A 21289-nucleotide genomic window follows, 5' to 3' on the forward strand; every position below is an offset into this window, starting at 1 on the left:
TATTATCTCTGATCTGTACTGCTCCAACCTCTGATTCTTAATAAAAACATCTACAGAAACATGTGTGAGTGACCTAAATAAAATGCCTTCCTCTGTTAAGATCCATTTCATTTTCTGACCATTAATAATCTGGGGACATTTTCTGACATATTCCTACTCATAGGAAAAAAATTTTCTACCTTTCATAGATGTGTTATACTCACATTTTTTTGGCTTTGTGGGATTTTTTGCCTTGTTTTTTGGGGGTTATTTTTGTTGCTGTTTGTTTGGGATTTTTTTGTTGATGTTGTTGCATTTTTGGTTTTTTGGTGGTTTTTTTTTGCTCTTTTTTATTCTTTTATAAATGGAATCAATTCTTCTGTAGAATTCAAGCAATTATTTCTAAAGGAAATTATGGACTCACATCAGCTTTTCTCTAAGTTTCCAATTTTTTTTTTCTCAACTCACATTATTTTACCTATTCAAGTTTCCCTTATGTAACAATTCTGGAGCACTTACATAGTTAGATATGTTTTCTCAATCATACTGATTCTTGAGGAACTAAAATCTATTCAGGGGGAAGATTCTCATTCTTGAGGGACTAAGCACAATTGAGCTATATTAGCATATCATGAAGAAGGCTCATATGTAAAGAAAAGTATATGAACATCCAAGGAGAACTCAGCACATGAAGATGTTCATATATATAGATTTAGACAATGTACACTATGTACATTTTATATAATTTATGGATTTTTAAAAAATATATATGCATTAATTATGAAGAATTGATAACTTGACTATAATAACTATAATATATTTTATTATTATAAATAAATACATAGGTTTACACCTGTTAATATTTGAAGCTTAGAGATTTCAAAATTGGTATCTCCTTTAAATAATCAAATGGAGCTGAAGCACGTAAAGCAAACTACATAAAATAGCATTCAAAGTTAGAGAAAGTCTAATTTCAGTACATTGTATTTTACTGGATAATTTTCTACAACTGAATGAATTCTTCTCAGCCTTTCCCTCACATTACCCTACTATATGTGCCTGAATGAGTCATTGTTTTTTATTGATCTAACAGCAGTGTAGAGGTAAGATCTCAAACCTGACAGCTGTAAAAGATGATGCTTTTAGTGATTAATTGTAATGAGACAGTGAGCATTATCTGTCTATTAAAGTGTATTATACTGGAGATTACAAATCACTGCAGAATTGTTCCTTTGCACTGAATTTTCTACCGGCTGCTTAAAGTAACAGATGTTAAATGGGTGAAATACTATAAAGAATATTAGAATTGGGGCATTATTTATTGGAATTGATAATACTAAATGGCATCTTGAACAGCATCTGAATTGCTGAGTCTGAATCTGAAATACAGGTTTACATTATAGATGTAAATTAAAGATGCAAGTAAAGTGCTACTGTAATTTCTTAAGGTTATCCTGGTTCAGCTTAAAATCTCATTTCTATATATTGTTCTTGACAATATTCTAAGATGATGAAAACTGTAAGTCTTTTTGTTCTGTATTATTCCTTCTCTTTCTACTGCTTATTCCCACCTGAAGCCAGAATCTCAGATTGTGGTATCAGTCATAGCACAACAATGAAATGTGAGGTCACAAAGGAAGGATTATTATTTTAGGTGAGATAAGGAAGCTAAAGCATATTAATTTTTCAGAAACAACAAAAAGTCTTCATACAAATGTCTTTTGTAATACAGAATAGTGAAAATGAAATACAGTCAGTATGAAGTGTGACTACAGGTAGATTTTTTTATTTAAAAGATGTTTTCAGAGCTGTAATTGCAGAAGTGATCTTAAATGTGACTCAGAAAAAGACAAAGGGTAGAATTGCATTTCAGTCTCATGAAAAAAAAGAAGCTTGAAAGTTTTATTTCTTTGCCTGTTCCATTTTAATACTTTTATTGTGTCAATTTCCTTCCTTCTTTATCTTCTCTTTGGTTTTTTTTCTGTTTAAAAATTACCTTCACAATTTAGCATCATAAAGTCTTGCGTCCAAATAATTTATGAAGATGTTGAAGTGCACTGGCTCTAAGATGGATCTCAGAAGAGACACCCTGATGGTAAGACACCAGACTGATGTAACACCATTCAAGACAACTCTTTGCACCCAACTGATGAAACAATTGCTCACGTCTTAATACCTAAAATGAATTATAGTATGTTTAGAAAAATCTGCAGTTAGATATATAATAATACAAGTCATATAATTATAATTTATAATTTCCCAAAATTAAAATATATCCTCCTAGAAATCTACTAGATTTTTTTTTTCTGCTAAAAAATTAAAGTTTTAATTTTTTACTTACAGAATTAGCTGCCAAAAAGGATTCTAAAAGTTCTAAAGAAATCTTGGGCCAGATAAAATTACCGACAATTCTTTCATTCATTTCTCTGAGGCAATTGTTCCCTGATTGCTGGCACCTACCCCGTATTTTGGGTAGGATTCCTCAAAAAAAGTTCTATTTACTGAATGCAATACTCAGAACACTAAAAACATCTAACAAAATTATTTTATCAAAGTTCTTTAAAAATGCCATAAAATTTGTGTAAATTCAAAGTTTTACTGGGTTCCCTTCACACACAGGAGGACCTAGATGACCCTGTATAAGGCTGAAGAATAATTGTATGTAAACCAAACACATGAATAATTCTCAATAAACATACCAAGAATTTGTTTGACATACAAACTGACAGTACTGCAGTATAACAGCCCACATTATCAGTACAGAACTAGGTTTTAAAGTGGAGCTAATAAAAAATTGCATTGCAACTAAATTATAACCAAAACAATATCAGCTTAAAATCTTAGCATTCTCTTTTCTGAATCCCTCATTTAATTTGTTATAAAATTCTGCATTTTTACGAGATCCTTAATTTTTTTTTTCACAAAAGTGACAGAATACCCAGCTTAGTCTCGCATCAGCATTACACAGCAGGGCCTTAAATAACTTAATTAATTTGCAATTAGTAATGTCTCAGTTCAAGTTGAGGTCTCACTGAATTGGTTCCTGAAGCTATAGAGTTCCACATACAGTAGCAGTAACCGTATGTTAAATGTAACAGTAATAAAATAACGTACCTGTTGGAATACAAATTACTCCTAAGAGTCCCATTCAGCACAAAACTCAGCATCAACAGTATTTTGGACTGAACTATGTCCTTGTAGCAGCATGCTGAGGAAAGAATAATAAAAGATTATTTTACTTTTTAACTTTATGCAATCTGAATGATAATGGACTCGAAAAGTAAGCTCTGCTTCCTTTGTGCTGAATAGATGAGAAGACTGAGAGAAATTAAAACATGAAGAAATCAGAATTCCTTCTCCTCTTTTCCCTGCTTACAGGTTAGTGTTACTGCCACCCATAAATTTTCAAGCAAGACAGGCTCCCACAGACTCCAAAGAAATCAACTTAGAAAAAATCAAATGGAAATATAGTAATATAGTAGCAACACCTTCTTTTTTTTGTTTTTTTTGGTTTTTTTTTTTTTTTAGACTGTTTGGGACCCACAAAATGTGTGCAATAGTATTGGATATTGCACACATTTTTTGGGTCCCAAAATGGATTTCTGTAAGAGCCAGAAACCATTCTTGAATTTTCAAATGGGTTCTAAATGGAGGCCTAGAACACAGGATGTAAAGCAGGATAAGCCGTCTTTAAGCCTTTTTTTGTATTATGAAAGACTTAATTAGAGAGGAAGTAATTTATCTAGAAAGTAATTTACTTTGAAAAAAGGCTTTACATATGCTATGTAATTCATTGTGGAATCAAAAAGCTCTGTTTTATGTTTATTAAGTCATAAATACTTTGTGACTTAGCTCTCTTAAGTGCAACCAGCAATGAGCAATGATGATACTAGTTTCAATGACTGGAGCAGAAAAGATTCTAAGAAATGTGAAAAAAAAAAAGGCAAGATTTCAGAATTTCTCTTAATTGTTATGATAAATTCAGCAGGGAGAGGAAAGAAGAAATCTTGAAACATAAGGAGGAAGAGGGGAATGTGACCTTATCAAGAAAAGATGCATCTTAATGAAAAATAGGTACCATTATTTTGTCTGGAACTACAAAGTTTTCACATTTATCTTTTTTGTTCAGAAATCTTTAAACTAGCATAAAAGTAGATAATGAGAACAGGCAAGCTCAGACTGACTTTTTCTGCCCTTCTCTTACTTATTACTTAAGTTTTAGCTTATGCATTATGCATCTGCTTAGTCAGGTTGGTTTGTTCAGTCAGGCTACTTTGTTTAGAAATCTGCATCTTTTATTTCCTGTATTTTTGTTGTACCATGTCTTTTTTTCAAAGTGTATTTGCTTTGGATAATAGAATGCCTTGGCCTTCGCTGGTTCACTTAAGACACAGTTGTTTGTTTTCTTTGAAAAGAATGATATCTTGGGCCTCTTGAATACAGTAAATAAAATAAGCAGTAGATGACATATTGATTGAAGCTGATGAATATGGAAACACATTTCAGCACATCTAAAAGACGTGGACCCATCCCTCCCCAGCTGGCACAGGTTGCCCAGCCAAGATGTTTAGGACTCTCTGAGGGGTGAATATCAAGGTAAAACCATGGAAATGCCCTTTGACACAACAGTGACTGAACTCTTAGGAGCCTCATTTGGTGCAAGACAGGTATGAAGCGGTTCAGCTTAGGCCTATGTGAGATTCATGCTTCCATTTTTAACTCTGAAAGTCTCCCTGTGTGTATCTCAGCACAACAATAACAGTCTGCTGCAGGGGAGCTTTATTAGTGGTTGTTTTTTCTTGCTAAGGAGGCTTCACAAACTTACACTAAGGACTGAGAGTGATGGGTGCCAGGAAGCAGCAAGAGCTCCCCGTGACTCTGCCAGGGCAGGGACTGGCGGCCAGAGCCTGTCCCACAGTGCCAGCCAGGATCTGGCAGCAAGGGGCACCAGGGACAGACTCAGCCCCAGGAACCTCCCTGGGAGCTGGAATGGGCCAAGGCCAGGCTGGGAAAGCAGGGTGTGGGTGGCCCCATGGCCAGGCAGGGCAGGACTGTGGGGAGCCAGAGACCAGCCCAGCTGGGATGTTACTGTGCCAGGAGGAGCTGCCATCCCAGGGGGCTGCAATAAGATGCAGGGTTGCAGTCAGGGTGGGAGGAGGATTGGGATGTGGGCGAGGCTGGGAAGGCAAGGATTAGGAAAAACGAGGCTGGCAGCGCCTCAGGGCCATGATGGGGGGAATGTGTATATTTTATGTTATATGGTAAAATAATGAGAAGCAAACCCAAAGCAATACTGAAATACCACCAAAAAAGGCACTGCTACAGAATGAGATAGATGCAATGATGCAATTTGACAGGCATTTGAGCTGAGCTTTCATCAGACTTTTTGGTTCAAGGCACTTGACATCCCTTATGTTTTGCCTACAGCGGTCTCCCTCATACATCCTTGATGTGTCATTTTCCAGTCTTGCTCCCCAGATTTTGTTTTCAGATTTTAAATAGAAGGAAAACAAAGGTAAAAGAAAATTTTAAAAATCCTTGGTAAAACTTATAAGTCTTCTGGTGCGCGTTTGTAGAAACTGACATTGGATAGATTTTCTGAGGCTGTACGGATCTTTAAGTCTTATCTCCTGGTTTCATAGGAACCCCTTCCCCAAACCAGACCAAGCACAGAAGATCCTTTTTACCATCCAATTTCTATAGAGGACATCCAGTGAATGGTAAAGACCCCAACTAACATAGTAACTCATACAAACTAAGTTGCAGTCCCAGAGAAAGGAAGATGTTTCAAAAATGGGTGGAAAATCTGAGCCAGCTGGAAAGCAGATGTACACCACACTTTGCCAAATTATCAGCATTATTTATACTTGTTCTACACATATAAAACACGCAGTCTACCAAATGCACACACAAGGATATTAGAAGCACAAAAACTTTTTCATATCTATTTCCATACCTGAAGTATTGCAAATGGATTGACAGAGTAAAGAAAATGTCCAGGCACAATCACTGATGGAGGTGTTAGCATTTAAAGACAAAGCTACATGCTGCACAATAACTATTGTTACCTTGTGTTTAGAAAATAGAACTTGTTTGAGCTTGATCACAAGCACAAAATCTGAGATGACCTGAGAGTTATTATGAATATATGGCATATGGGTTATTGTTTTATTCTGTCATTATATGGTTTTTGAATTCACAGGCATATTATCCACAATTTCAGTCTCAATAATTAATCTTAGTTTTCAGTGATGTTAGGAAACTATAACTAATATTTGACCATTTTTCATGTGTTGGTCTATTTAACTGAAAGAAAATAGTCACAAATATTGTTAAAAAAGCTGGGTCTAACTTGCTCTAGTTTGCAGAGGTTCAAGGGTTCAGAATGTTCAAACCCTGTCCCTAAAGATTTGTCTCTGTTTCAGATTAAAGTGCATAACAGATTAATGTAGTAATCTTTGCTGGAATTTGGAAAATGTCACTAAATAAGAGTACATTTCTTTCTTTGCATTTCAGATAAAACATTAACATTTTAATCTGGGATATTAATTTTTTGCTTAGGCTATCTCTGACCTTCACTTTGAAACAGTCTTATTTATAAGTGGTCCTGTGTTTTAATCAACAATATGATATGAGTTTCTGCCTCTAGAAATAAACACTGTATTATCCTTCCTAGTGTTCTTTTTCCCCCTCCAAATACCTGATAATCTATTTGTAAAGAGGGAAAAAATGAGTCACCTTCAATCTTGAGTTCAGCCATAATTTTTTAATGCATATGGAATTTACCACATAAAAATGAATAGAAATCAACTGCAGCTTGGCAAAGCAGTTGCTTCTGATTCAGTCCCCCTGAATGATCTCATTTCAGTATTTTTTAACTGAAAGGAGTTCTAACCTCACAGACTTTTTAACGTTATTTTCACTTTACATGATGCCTTTTATGTATTGAAGTAAGAGAAGTTACTTAACTTTCACTTCCAGAAGCAAAATACTTCATGAAATATGGAGAAGTTGGACTGCCAGAGAAACATAGAGTTGGCTTATTTCTTTATGATTTAATTTTAAAAATAAATATACTTCTCTGTGGACAGATATACCAAGACTGAAAGAAGTGGTGGCTCTAGCGGTATAAGAAATTTCAGGTGAAATTATTCCTGGTAGACACTACTTTTTTTGTACAACTGATGTTTTCCAGTTGGAAACTTAAAACAATTGTTTCACGTTTGTTTTCTGGAGATCAGTTACCATATTAAACATACGACAGCAAGGGCTGGAGGTCAGTTTGTTAAGGCTGGAGATCAGGGTCCCCAGCGATCATTCAGTACCTAGCTCTATCCTGAAGCCAAACCCTAAAAAATACAGGGCCCTGAGGCACTCATCTCTTTAATTTACCATGCAGCATGAGGGGTAGTGGAAGAAGTGTGAATGGCTGAACACTTGAGCGTTCATCCCCTGGTACCTTCTTGGTTTTGCATGATAAAGCCAAACTGAAAGAAATTTTCCTCATAAACAACTAACAGCTTCAAAAATTCTATTTCAGATGTTTGAGGGCTTCCACATACAGGTTTTCCCTTGAAAGATTTTACAATATTTTATGCAGTTTTTAGTGGGAGGAAATTTCCATTATGTGGAAAGTACTAACTTTAGTTTTGTGAAAAGCAGACAAAATCAGAGAAGTCAACCTACCTTGAAACTAAAGTAATTGACAAGAGCTTCTGAAACTACTTCTTCACCTGATGCTTACATGTTGTATTTGTAGATCTCTGCATTAACAAAAACTGATTTTTTCAAGAGCACCTAATGGCACTTACTTGCAACCCTATATACTTTCTTTTAATCTCAGAAATTTATTACATTGATTCTGAATTAGAATTATTTTATTTGTAACTCATAAAATTCAGTTTTAAAGTGTTCTCAGCTGCTGAAATTTAATAATTAAATAACGCTGCCTTCAGTTGCTGTGTGGTCAACTATATCCTGTTCACTTCCAGAAATACATTATTTCCATTTATTTTAATGGAAGTTTTGAATGAAGGAAAACCAAAGCACGTTCAAGGATACGAAATTTCCACTTAAATCTAGATATATTTTTAAGCTTTTCCCATGTATCTGAGATGCCACCAACCATCACATTTGCCTCTCCATTGAGACTTTCAATGCAAATCTGTACCTTATTTTCTTCCAATCCAATCAGAAAGAGCTTCTGCCTGAAAAAAATCTTAAGAAATCTCTTTTTTATTGTATTTTAAGTATCTTTTCCTCATTTAAAATGTTTAATATTTGAATATTTAATGTTTAATATATGAAATGTATATTTATAAATTATTATATTTAATATAATCATCAATATATGAAATGTTTAGTATATGAAAGTCAAAGTTCTTATTAATTTGAAACCATATATTTTATTTTCTACAGCTTACTTATTGTCAAATCAGTGGTGTTTACTCTCTAGTATTTCTGCCTTAATGAAGTTCAGTTTTCAGAAAGAAAAAGAAAAATCATCTGAAGGAAAACTGGATGCTCACCTCTCAGATAAAATGAAAATAACAAAGTTGCAACAATACTACTTAGACAAAGATGACATTCATTCAAGAATGGTAGTGCTTGGTGGATAAAAAATTTAGGCAGAAAGACACTTAGAGGTACCCCAGAGAAAAGCATAGCCATCATAAATGTGGTATGCATATTCATAGTGATTCATAGACCTATAGGAGAATCTTGCAGCTTTCTATGAATGCAGGATGCTCTTACTTTGATACTGACGAATATGGCATTTTGTTGGAACCTTTTTTTAGTAAAATTGATCTTCATTCTAGTTTCTGTACAGTACTGACGAAGTTCTTTAAAAAGAAATAGCATTCAGAAAAATATAATGCATTATAAAGTGTATGAAATTATTTCTAAAAGTGTTGCCCCATAATGTCTTATCTAACAGCTAGAAAATTCTTTGTGATTCTACAGTGTAGCACAACCAAACCACTGCCTTATTTCGGAATTATCAACATTTCTGAAGTATAGCTATTTCTGAAGAACTATTCACACTCTGAGGTAATTGTCTATCCTCATTTTATCTTTTCAGCAGACAAAGAAATGCCTCTAGTCCATAAGAATTTCCTTTTTATCCATAGTATATAGAATTAAATTGAAAATTGTCGCATCTTCTCTTTGCATGTAATGAAAATACACTGTGATGACAGCCTATGACAAAACAGTCTTAGCTAAAGGATCTTTAAAACAATACTATGGGAAATATTCTTTGATTTTTTCCTAACTGTATAGGTCTTGGTTCTTCTGACAATGAATAGTCACCTCCTCTTATCATTATAAATCAAAATAAGTAGCTCAAGGAACAGTTTTTCTTTCCTCAGCTTTGCTTGGAAGCAACCATGTTACCCAGCTTTCCTGTGCTAAGGCACTAAACTGTACACAGAGCAAGGTTATACATAGTGATGTTTCAAATATTAAAAAAAAAGATCACATTCTTTAAGTCATTAAAATATTAAGATAACTAGTGTTTTAAATGTCATGGGATAAAATTTTAAATCAGAATCGCACTCAGACACAAATAGACCTTTATATAATATTTAATATCTTGACTAGCTCAGAAGGATGACCAAGCGAGCCCTTTGCCTAAGAGTGTTTCCAAGAATATGTGAAGATGTTGGAACTTTCAACAAAGCAAATCAAATGAGATACATCCCAAAATTCAATGGGCATTAGTGCCAGGAACACTGTTATTATTCAGTCTTAATTATGTTTTTTTGTGACAATGATAAAATACCAAAAAAATGGTGCCATCAATGCTTTGCAATGGTACTTCTGCCTTTTCAGGACTACTTTCTGCTGTTTTATATTCACTGATGACTGAAAATTAACTCCGAGGTTTAGATATGAAAGAAAGGAAAAGAGAGTTTCAAAATAAACAGAAAATATACAAGGGAAACATTAAATATTATACTGCTGCAGACAGTGTAGTGGCTTACAGTTTCAATAATGCAGCTGGGAAAAATTAAACAGTGCAATGCTATATACAGCTGATATGATGTATCAATAAAGGAAACAGAGAATAATTCTGCTGGAGGGTAACATATTTCACAGAATATGACAGTACATGGAAAGCATGTCTTGCTCCCCATTTGAGGATAGAAGTACAGTTGCACCTTAGCACATATTACATTTCAAAATCTGTCAAAATGGGTTCAGGTTAAAATCAAAGCTCTTTCTGTAATTTGAAGTGTGGAAAGGGAAGGAAGGAGAAGGGATTGTTGATAATGCAGAGAACTATCAACCGCTAGAAACTCACTAATTTCTATAAGTTGAGAAGAGCTTGTCTCCGTTTCTTCAAATATCAAGTTTTTTGCTTACTTGGGAAATTTTAAAATGGAATTCATTTCAAAGGGTTAGAAAAATGTTCAAGCAAGACTTAAAGTCACACTCACACCAAAAGTAGCTTTGAATGACGAATTTAAACCACAAAAGTTTCACATGAGAGTTGAAATACTATTCTTCTATGCTTCTAAAGTAGGCTGTCTTAAAGCACTAAGCTATTTAGCATGATATAATTTAAATGGCCAAACTACACAAAGTTGTCATTACCAGCTGTGGCATCACTTACACTTCCTACTAACATATTAAAATGTACTGCCATTTTGAAACATGCAATCAAGTTGTAGCCAGATGGAGAAGCTGCTTTAAAGTAGGTAAATTTACCTCTTTATGCTTTTGAAATAACCATGTTAAATATTCTGAAAGATAGAAGCTGATGTTCTCCCTGGCATGTATCAATCAAGTTTGCCTGGTATAGTACTGTGAAACAGCACTTCTAGCCCATCTCCTTCAAATAGCAGTAAAGAATAGGGTTTATGTTTGCAGCCTGAGTTAATGCCCTAAACAAATATTGTACTTTGGGATATTGTAAAAACTGCGTAAAATTATTTTGTCTGCATGTGTTGAGTACAGTGTCGTAATCATCTCAATCTTAGGAAAAAAAATCTGAAAAGGGTCAGATGGAAAACACGCAGACCATTCTAGAAGGTGAAATTATGCAATAGTTGAAAGATTTCCTGAAACTTGGAAAAAAAACACACCAAAACTTAATATGAATAAACCATTGTGTATGAATAATCCAAGAATACACTATTATTGGCAGTTCATATGGTAAATTTTAAATTTTGAGCTTTGGTGGCTTCAATTTTCTCATGTATCACTAATGTGTGTATGTTTAGGCACCTAAATTTTCATTGCATATTTTTAAAAAATATATCGGCAAGTATTTGCTAGTGTGATGAGGAAGTAATGGGATATAATAATGAAGATTTAAGAAATGCCATGAAGTCTCCATAGTAACACTGTAGTCAGACTAGACATAATCTTTATTATGAACCTGTGACCGAAAGCTGCAAGGGAGAGCAAAGGAAACTGGTTTTAGATCATTAATTCACTGTGTTTGGGTACCATGGACAAAAAAAGCCAACATTTCCTCATGTTGCATATGGAATTCCTATGAGATGGAAAGCTCTCTCATATCATTCTTATTCATGCATCTGCTGAGGAGTTTTCAAGTGATCATTCAGAAAACACAACTGTAACTAGTCTGTAAATAACAAGCAAAACAGAGATAATATAAAGGGCAAGAATAGAAGCCATCAAGATACTAGAAGAAAAACTCAAAACAAAACGTAGGTTTACTATCCAACAGATAATGAGATTTGCCAATTTAAATATTAACTCCAATCTTCAGATCCTGGGGTTCTTTTTTTATTTTCATCAAGAAAAAAATTGACCTTTTTCTTTAGCACAATTAAGAATCATTTTTTTCATGATTCCACTTCAGAACTGGGATCAGGACATGAAACACTGAACACATCTGTCAACAGAGCGTTATACTCTGTTGACTGTTTACCTTTCCTTCTTTTAGTGCAGATTAACGATGAAAGACTGTGAGCTCTATGTGATAAACAAACATAACATTCAAAATTGATAGTTTGATTGATGTAACAGTCCACCAAACCAGCAAAAACTCTGTGTTACTGATTAGTTTTTTTGCCATGTGACTTCATTGCAGATATTTCTGGAAATAGGTAAAGGTACTTTAATACAGATAGGTGTAATCTATACTTAATGAGACCCATCAGTCTATCAACCCCTGAGAGACAAAACTTGTGATGAAAAGAACTGAAATCCAGCGCCCTGATTATAGCCATAATGCAAGAAATGGAATTTAGTGTATCTCAGAGAAGTATACATAATTTACTGCTGGAGACAAGTTATTGAAGAACTTCCATTGCAGACATTAATACCTATGTGTGCAGAATAAAAGGCTACTACCCATTTTAGAATTTTACACACCATTTCCTCCATTTATCCCTCCTGCATTTCCAGGCTTCCAGCGACTTCCAGATGCAATTGAAACCAGCAGTTTGAAAATGATAACACCAATCTAAACTACATTAAAAATAACCTCACAACCTAAAACAGGTGACTATCTAAGCCCATACTGGTAAGAAAATTAGACCAGTATTTTAGGTTTAAAATCAATCCTTCTCTTTGTAGTTACTTACAGTGAAAGTTAAATTTAATTCTCCTAAGTATTTTTTTTTCTTCCCTTTCATGGCAATTTAAAAATGGCATTTATTTTTTAGATTTCCCTCATTAACAGAGAAGATAAAAGTTACTGTTCTAAGTATATAATTTCTATACATCACAACTACCCTGAAAGACAAACTTGCATAAAATCTTCTCTGTATGGGAAACCCGTTTAAATACCAAGGTTTTTTTAAAAATGTTGTGTCCTTCAGAATATAAAATACTGAACTACTTCCTTTGCAAATCCCAATATTCAGCTGAATGAAAGAATCTGCATAAATGTACATAACATGTCTAAAAAATTATAACATGCATAAACAAACATAATCATGTGGTTGAGTGAGAGAAAGATTACCAGCCAAAAAGGTATGAATAAGATGAATCAACTGTCCAAAGCAAGAAGAACTAAAAAAGGAACAAAAAGCATCTGGCAAGACTGAGTGGGTCATGAGACAACTAAGGGATTTGAATTTTTCAGTTTTAGCTAGTGTAATTTTAAACAATAACCAATTACTATTAATTAGAAAGTCATTAAAATTTCATGACCCTCAAAGACGATAAATTGGTATTCACTTCTAGTATACTTACTGGACTTAGAGTAAGAACAAATAGTCTTCAGATTAGCATCATTCCCATAAGGTTTAATAAATAGATTTATTAATCCATATATCTAAGTTTTGCTGCTAATCAGTAAATTAGTTCTTCTTGAATCACGGTCAGGAATATTGGAAAAGCAAAATGAAAGAAACTTAAATGGGAGATTTTTGTAGAAGGCAATTTTCTTGAGCTATTAGTCTAGAACTTCTCATTACCAGCAGATTCATTCAAAATGGGAGGATATGGTAATTATCGGAATTTTAACTCATACCAGGGTTCATTTGAAGGCAGGAGGAAGAATTTCTCTAAAAATATGTGTATGAAGTTTACATCTATAAGAATGTTAGTATCAAAGGTGCAGTTGTTATTCAAAGCACTGCATGAAAGAGCATTAGTAAATCCTTACAAGTTCCAGAGATATTTTGCAAAAGCAATGCAGAGTGCTGAGGAGTTCTAGACTGGTTCTGCCCACTTTTGCATTTTTGGTCACTCCACATTTTGGTATAAAAAGCAACACCACAAAACGTGTTTGTCACTCACTTTCTCTGGGTGGCTCTCTTTTAAGCAGCAATAACTAAAAAGCCAGGCCTTGCTACTATGGGACCCTTTTGAACTGCTAGGCTGCAGGAGTTACAAATCTTCATTCTTTGCCTGATTTGCATGGTATCTCTAGCAGAGCTTTTCTAATTTGGTCTCTTATGTTCTGGTCTGTCCTTGATTTAGTTAAACTGGAAAAAAATAAGTGTTCCTAAGCCTTTATCAATCATAGCATAATTGCTCAATATTGTGTATTTATTGGGCTGTGGCTGATTCTGATCTTGAAATAGCGCTGTTTGAAGCAAATACTGTAAAATAGATGCAGCACTTACAGTTTTATGTATTCTTTTAACACTCTATTCCCCTGACGTCTAGATTCAAACCCAGACAGCAATTCTCTTAAGCCATTTGAAAAAGCTTTTGTGGCTTTTTGCCAGCAAATCACTCCTATTCCAGTCACATAATGGAAATGCATGTTGTTTTAAGTTCACATTTTCATTATAAATTAGCTCCAGGAGTATGATTAACAAATCACTCTCTGTAGCTCCATATTAGCCTGCTACAAAGAAACAGATCAACCTAAAACTTCCTTTATCACCACTGTAACCAAATCATCTGTATTCCCCTTGGATTTCTGATAAGCTTGTTCAGATTTGAGAATTTTTTTTTTTCTTATTCTCTGGTCTCCTGAAGAGCAGAACAAAGCATAGTAGAAAGACTGCTATAGAAATCCTTGTCTGTTTTAGCCAAAGATTGACTGAAAACTGGCTCCAAAACAGTTCTAAGATCCAGACCTCCCTTTTCTCCTTTTTAATATTACTATCTGATTTCCAGCACTTAAAAGAAACTAATGGAAAAAGATCAAAATTTGTTTTCATTGTTAGAAAGAAGAATGGTGCAAATCAGATATTTTCTTACAGACTTCAACAATATCAACTTTTAGGGTTGTGGATAGAAATATTATATAAGGAATCATGATTTTAAGTCATCTTGATAAAGGTAGACCACATTACTTAATAACAAAAATAAATGAAGCAAAGGAATTGTTGGAATCAGGGCCAAAAACTGGAATCTAAAGCCTTGGGTTAGAGGAGATTCAGCAGATACATTGTACAATAGCTTTCATATCTACTTGCTCTATACAGTTTCTTTAACACTGCATTGATTGCTCCTTTATGTTGTGAGAATTGAAAATTAAGGTTATTTCAAAATGAACTGAAATATTTTACAGTTATATACAGCTGGGCTTGTGTGAGTAGCAGGGAGTTGGACTTGATGATTCTTGTAGTCCTTTCGAGCTTGGGATACTCTGGGATTCTATGAATCTATGAAGTTTCCTTCAGTGACTATAGAGTATATATAATAACTGAGGTCAACATATACAACATTTTCCATGGAAACATTCAAAATACATCAGCTTAAAGGAATAAAATTGAATCAGGAATAGTTATATCTAGTTATATCTATTTTTTAGTAACACTACCATTGTTTTGCAGACTGGTATAATGAAATGCAAAGGCAGTGATCTGACCACAAGTATCTTGAGATTGTGGAAGAGTTAGCAATAAATATAGTTTGGAAAATCGTACACCACTAGTCCATGGAGAATGCAGAGGAGAAAGGTAAAAATGTGAATGATTTTGTGACTATACCCATTTCAGTGAAGAAATATAATTAGTAATAGTTCATAGGTTTTCTTCTGTGTAACCACTGAATACACACAGACACTAATTCTTTTTCTTTGTATGTTTTTAAGCTGTTTTGGTTTTCAGTTTTCCCAGTAAATGCACATTGAAACTTTATAAATATCAGATTTACAGCAAAGTTTTATTTAAATCCTTTCTCTATGTGTATTAATTTCTAGCAATAGCTTCCAAGAAATCTGCACAGGCAATAAACAAGTCATTATGTGTTTATTTATTTGTCTGAAACAAGAGTAAGAACTGTATGAGCTGAAATATAGAAAAAGATATGAAAATTCCATTCTAATTTAGGAATAAAATCACAAATATAATTACAACAGAAACCTTCATTGCTATGAAATAGAGTTCTTCTATAGTATAAATTCAGTGGTGACTCAGAAACTGTGCTGACACCAACTGAATCAACAACAATTTTTTTATACATAGTTCAGTCTGTGCATGACAAACAGAATATCAAACTGTTTCAGGCTTCTGACTAAAATTTTCAATGTTCACACTTTAAAATGCTATCAAAACTAATAGAGAAGTTTCATTAAGGTAATAGCTGTAGAATGCAGAAGCAAACTTTGAGAAAAGATACTGAACTTCTCCAGCTATGTGCATTAATGATTTATCGTTGACTGTGTTCTAGAATTTAGAGGGAAATTATCTTGGTAGTTTCTTACTTTTACTCCATAAAGCATTGAAAATCAAGAAGACTGGATATTCTTTTGTATCCTATTTCTATCTATTTTTGCTATTTTTACTGCTTCTTAATTACCTATTAAGAAATAAAGAAAATAAGGCGTGCCCTTTCATATTCTTGGAATAACCTTTTCTGCTTGAAAGTCTCTCAAAAGACAACCTCTTCTGCAGCAGGTGTAGTTTTAATGATCCTTTGATGCCATATGTCAAATTTCATCACTTGCTGTGAGGAGTGACATTTCTTTTGATAGCTCCTAGCAACAGCAACACCAGTTATTAGTGGTCAACTCACACACTAGACTAATAGTTCCTGCAGCAAAAACATTTAATTTCAGCTTCATTGTGTGCTTCACACTATCTGTCATGCTGCTCTCCTCTGTTTATAATTACTTCTAAAGTAAAATAAATCTATATTATTAATTCACTGCCCACTGCATTTGTTTTCACATGTACACTCACAAGAACGCCACTACATTCTGCATTAGGGCGTTTCAAAGCTGCCTTCTGAACTGGATTTCCTGTCAGTATATTTGGTGAATATGGAAACATGGTGCAAGGTGGAAATGGGCATGGCTTTCAAGAGCATGTTTGCCCACAGGTGCCAGGCAGTGGAAGTGCACCATTGTTGTAACAATAAACGTACTGGGATAACAGCAGACATCCAGGTATGGACCCCTTGCAGGTTTTCCAAGAGGCCTTTACATACACAGGTTGTGAAGGAATATGATATTTCCCTCTGCTACTTTCATAATTATTCTCCGGGAAGTCATATGGGTATTCTGATGCCACTGGAACCTTTAGATAAAGGAATTGCTCGTCAAGTCACCTTGATTTTCAAATGGCACTTTACATTTCTTTCTCTTCTAATGTTACTTTTATATCAGAAACATATAATGACTTGTACTGCAGCTTTGCAAATCCAACATTATGTTGCTTATGCCTAATCGATGACACCTTTAACATTTTCAAATATGTAAACAAATTCCAAACATTATTATAAGAGGAAGACCAGGAAATGAAATGTCTTACTGCTGAGCAGAAAAATAAGGGAACTATGAAGTAACAAGCAATGACTTTGGGAAGGGAATCAATTTGATGCCTTTTTAGTTCAGTCTTCATTTAAAAAAGTCACTGGCATCTTTTGCAGAAGAATAAGAACTCCAATTACAACAAAGCATGGAAACATTAGACATATTTACATATGTTACTTCCCCTTAAAATTAGAAAGAGCTGATGAAGTGTCAGTTTCTCGTCTGTTTAAATGACCTGAAAAGGCCCGGAGTGGCCTTGGACAGCCCATGCTTCAAAGAACGAGAAGAGGCTTCAGGTTTTTTCTCGGTCTCCGTGTTTATTAGTTGTTTATCTAAAAGATTTTCTCTCAGCCCAACAGAGGTCTGCATAGCAGCCAGCCATGAGCACACTGAGAGCCCCTGGGGCGGTCACCTATCTTTATACTCAAAATTATGTATACAATATTTATCAATTTTCCCAATACCTTTTACCCTTATTAACCAGTGCACTTTTAGTAATAACCAATCCCAAAGTACCAACATCACCACAGAAGATGGAGGCCAAGAAGAAGAAGAAGAAGGACAGGACACGCCCCAATTCCTCCATCTTACTTCTTTAGACCCCCCTGTACAGAAATCTTAAACCCTGTGTTTCACACTAATTAACTTATCCCTTCACCATTTACCCCAGTGAAATCCTCCCATCCTCATACAGGTGTCGTCTCCCGTGTAGGATCAAAGTCCAGCCACCAGACACTTCTGGCAACATTCCAGGACTCCTGAGCCCCCCAAGGGTGGTCTCAGCCACTCTGCACATCAGTCCTGAGGTGCTGAGATCCCACAATGAAGTACTTATTCTGAGATATGTTATTAATGAAATCTTTAAACTGCCAGAAGCACGTACTGCAGAAATTATGGAGGACTGGAAAAACACAAAGACAACTTGTCTCTAGAAATAAGATAATTCAAGGACTCAGAAAATTATAGACAAATCAAGTCAACATCAGTCACAGAAACACAGAATCACTGAATGGCTTCAGATCTTAAAGATCATTTAGTTCCAATTCCCCTGCCATAGGCAATCTCTCTTCTTAGGAGAGATTTCCCATCCCTCCAATCACCTGTCCAGCTTTCCTGTGAACCTGCCCCAGCAGATCCATTTTTTTAATGCTGAGAGCCTCAGAGGTAGATTGATTATTCCAAGTGGGATGTCATGGTAGCAAAGCAGAAGGGCAGAATCAATTCCCTCGAACGGCTGGCCACATTGCTTTTAGTGCAGCCCATGATATAGTTGGTTTTCTGGGCTGCCAGTTGTAAGAGACTGAAAAAGTTCATGCCTCAAACATTGATATAAAGTTTTGCTCATTATAACAAAAACTGTATAAAAAAGCTACAACCAGAGATGCCTCCCTGAAGATGCCTGACTGGGACTTTGGACTGTAAGTTAAAGCACTAAGATTAGATAAAGGAAAACCCAATCTTTAATCATCTCAGAAACAGGAAGAAACAAACAAAACTGAAGAAGAGGAATTAATCCACAAGAAAACCAAAGTCAGCAGAGATTCTTCCCTGGCTCAGTTTGGGGTGGGGGAGACCACAGCTCGCAGAAGTCAGGTTTACACAGCCTCCCCCAAAACAGGGATGGGAGGAAGAGGTTGCAGGTCTCTGGTTAGAGACAGTGACCCATCCTCCTTTACACAAACTGGCCCAGCTGGGAAACCCCCAACCCCAGGACCCTGGGAAGGTCACATCCACAGGACATTCACATGAGAGGCAGCTGAGGGGGTGTCACAATCCATCAAAGACCCCCTGAAGTACCTTCCCCCCCTACCCCAGGTCATTCCTGAAGCCTTGCACCACAGAACTGCACATGATGCAGCAAACCCAGACTCTGTTGTAAGAGACAAGGGCAAACTCCCCCTGCCCAGGGAGATGCCTGGATTTTCCTACCTAGCCTGAGCATATATTCACCCATTGGATTCTCTGCTTTCTGGGGGGATCTTCATCACCAAGAAGCCCAGACAGAGAGGGTCAACAGAACATTGTTAGGATCCATGGAGTGGTGATATTCTCTTTATTCTGTTTCTGTCACTCTCTTTCTGTCTTTCCTCCACCCCCACACACCTTCCTTTCTTTCTTTCTTTCTTTCTTTCTTTCTTTCTTTCTTTCTTTCTTTCTTTCTTTCTTTCTTTCTTTCTTTCTTTCTTTCTTTCTTTCTTTCTTTCTTTCTTTCTTTCTTTCTTTCTTTCTTTCTTTCTTTCTTTCTTTCTTTCTTTCTTTCTTTCTTTCTTTCTTTCTTTCTTTCTTTCTTTCTTTTCTTTCTTTCTTTCTTTTTCTCTCTCTCTCATATTTACTATCAAATAAAACCCATACTGTTGTCACTGCCATATGGTCTCATTTGCACCTTAATTCAGGCAGAGGCATTTCTAAGAACGCCAGTAACCGTACCTGGTTCATGTCCAGAGTTTCACTAGATCCTGGAGAAGTAGTAGAATACACAGACTAAAATAAATTTATCTACCTGGTGGATAAAAGGAAGAGTAACAGCTATTTGTGAAGACTAGATCATATTAAACCAAATTAATTCTATGAGAGAGTAATAGACTTTGTGAATAGAAAGGAAATGTTAGATATCACGTATCTTCATTTCAGCTAGCTTTTTCCACCTTTTCGTTATTCTCACAAGAAATCTAGAAAAATTAAACTGTTATGGTATCAACACCTAAGTGGCAACAGTATTTTCAGAGAGCAACACTCTCAAGCTATAATATATCATATAGGGTTCTGTAAGTCTGGTATTCTAATAATTTAAATCATAAGCAAAGTCAAATTTTGACAAAGTCAAAAAGTACTGGAGGAAAAACATACATATCCAAATAAACTTGGCAAATATGAGAAACTGTGCAAAATTAAGATGTAATCTAGTAATGAAACCCACAAAGTTTTACACACAATCTCTACACAGGGTGTAGAGAACCTGTCTGGGCAGTAGCATTGCAGAAAATGCTAAAAGGGTGGTGAATAGAATTACAGTCACAACATATATTAATCAAAAATATCACACTAATGATGAAAACTCATTTAAGTTAATGAGATAAGAAGTGCACTATTACCTGCAAAAAAAACCCTGAAGTCACAATTTCCTCTTCTAATTGGTAGTAATATCTCAGGTGGAATATTAACTCCAGCTTTAAGCATCTTCGCTTGATTCAATTCATGATAGCCCATGAAATAGTAACAAGTGTGGAAATAGGTCCTGGATATACAACTATGTCTAAAGTTGAAGCAAACAGGCATATTAGGTTTAGAAACATGATGATGGTCTTTGTCTATGCAAAAGGTATTGTGAAGGGGAAGGAATAATGATATTAAATAGCAAGGGAGAGAGGGATTTTTCTCAGGATAAAAAAATGGAGATCTAACAGAAAGAAAGGTTAAATAGACCACTGGAACTGCTATCACTTGAAATATTTTAGAACATGGATAGCTTCATAAATGTCAGTTTCAGGAATGACATAGATATAAATGATCCTGTTTTCAGTATCTATATATATATATTTGTTTACAAGACAATTATTATTACACCCTGAAGACTGACTGAAAAAATAAAACTTAGAGTAATTCCTGTAAGAATTATCATGGGTTCATGGATAATCTTTTATCTGTTTAACTGTGTGAATTTCTCACATACTAAAATTCAAGATTACAAACCAAATGAAACCAGTCTCTCTGAATTGAACTACCAGATTTAACATTTCTAACTACGTGGATTATGCACATAGTTGAACTATGTGGATTATGCACGTAGTTGATTTTTAGGATTGTGCTCTCTTCCTGAAGTGTGTTATAGATTTATTTCTGTTTAGAATCATAAAATATGCTGAGTTGGAAGGAAATCACAAGGACCATCTAATCCAATTCCTGGCCCTGCACAGGACAACCCAAGAGTCACACCATGTGCCTGAGATCATCATCCAAATGCTTCTTGAATTCTGTCAAGCTTGGAGCTGTGACCCCTGAAAAACACTCTTCCAGTGCCTGATCACCTCCTGGGAGAAAAACCTTCTCCTGATATCTAGCATAACCCTCCTTCAATTCACTTAATGTCATTCCCTCAAGTCCATTCACTAGTCATGAGAGTGAAGAGATCTGTACCTGCCCCATCTCTTCCCCTCACGAGATTGTTGAAGA

The sequence above is a fragment of the Ammospiza caudacuta genome, chromosome 1 (genome assembly GCF_027887145.1).
Source record: "Ammospiza caudacuta isolate bAmmCau1 chromosome 1, bAmmCau1.pri, whole genome shotgun sequence".
NCBI classification, from domain to species: Eukaryota; Metazoa; Chordata; class Aves; order Passeriformes; family Passerellidae; genus Ammospiza; species Ammospiza caudacuta.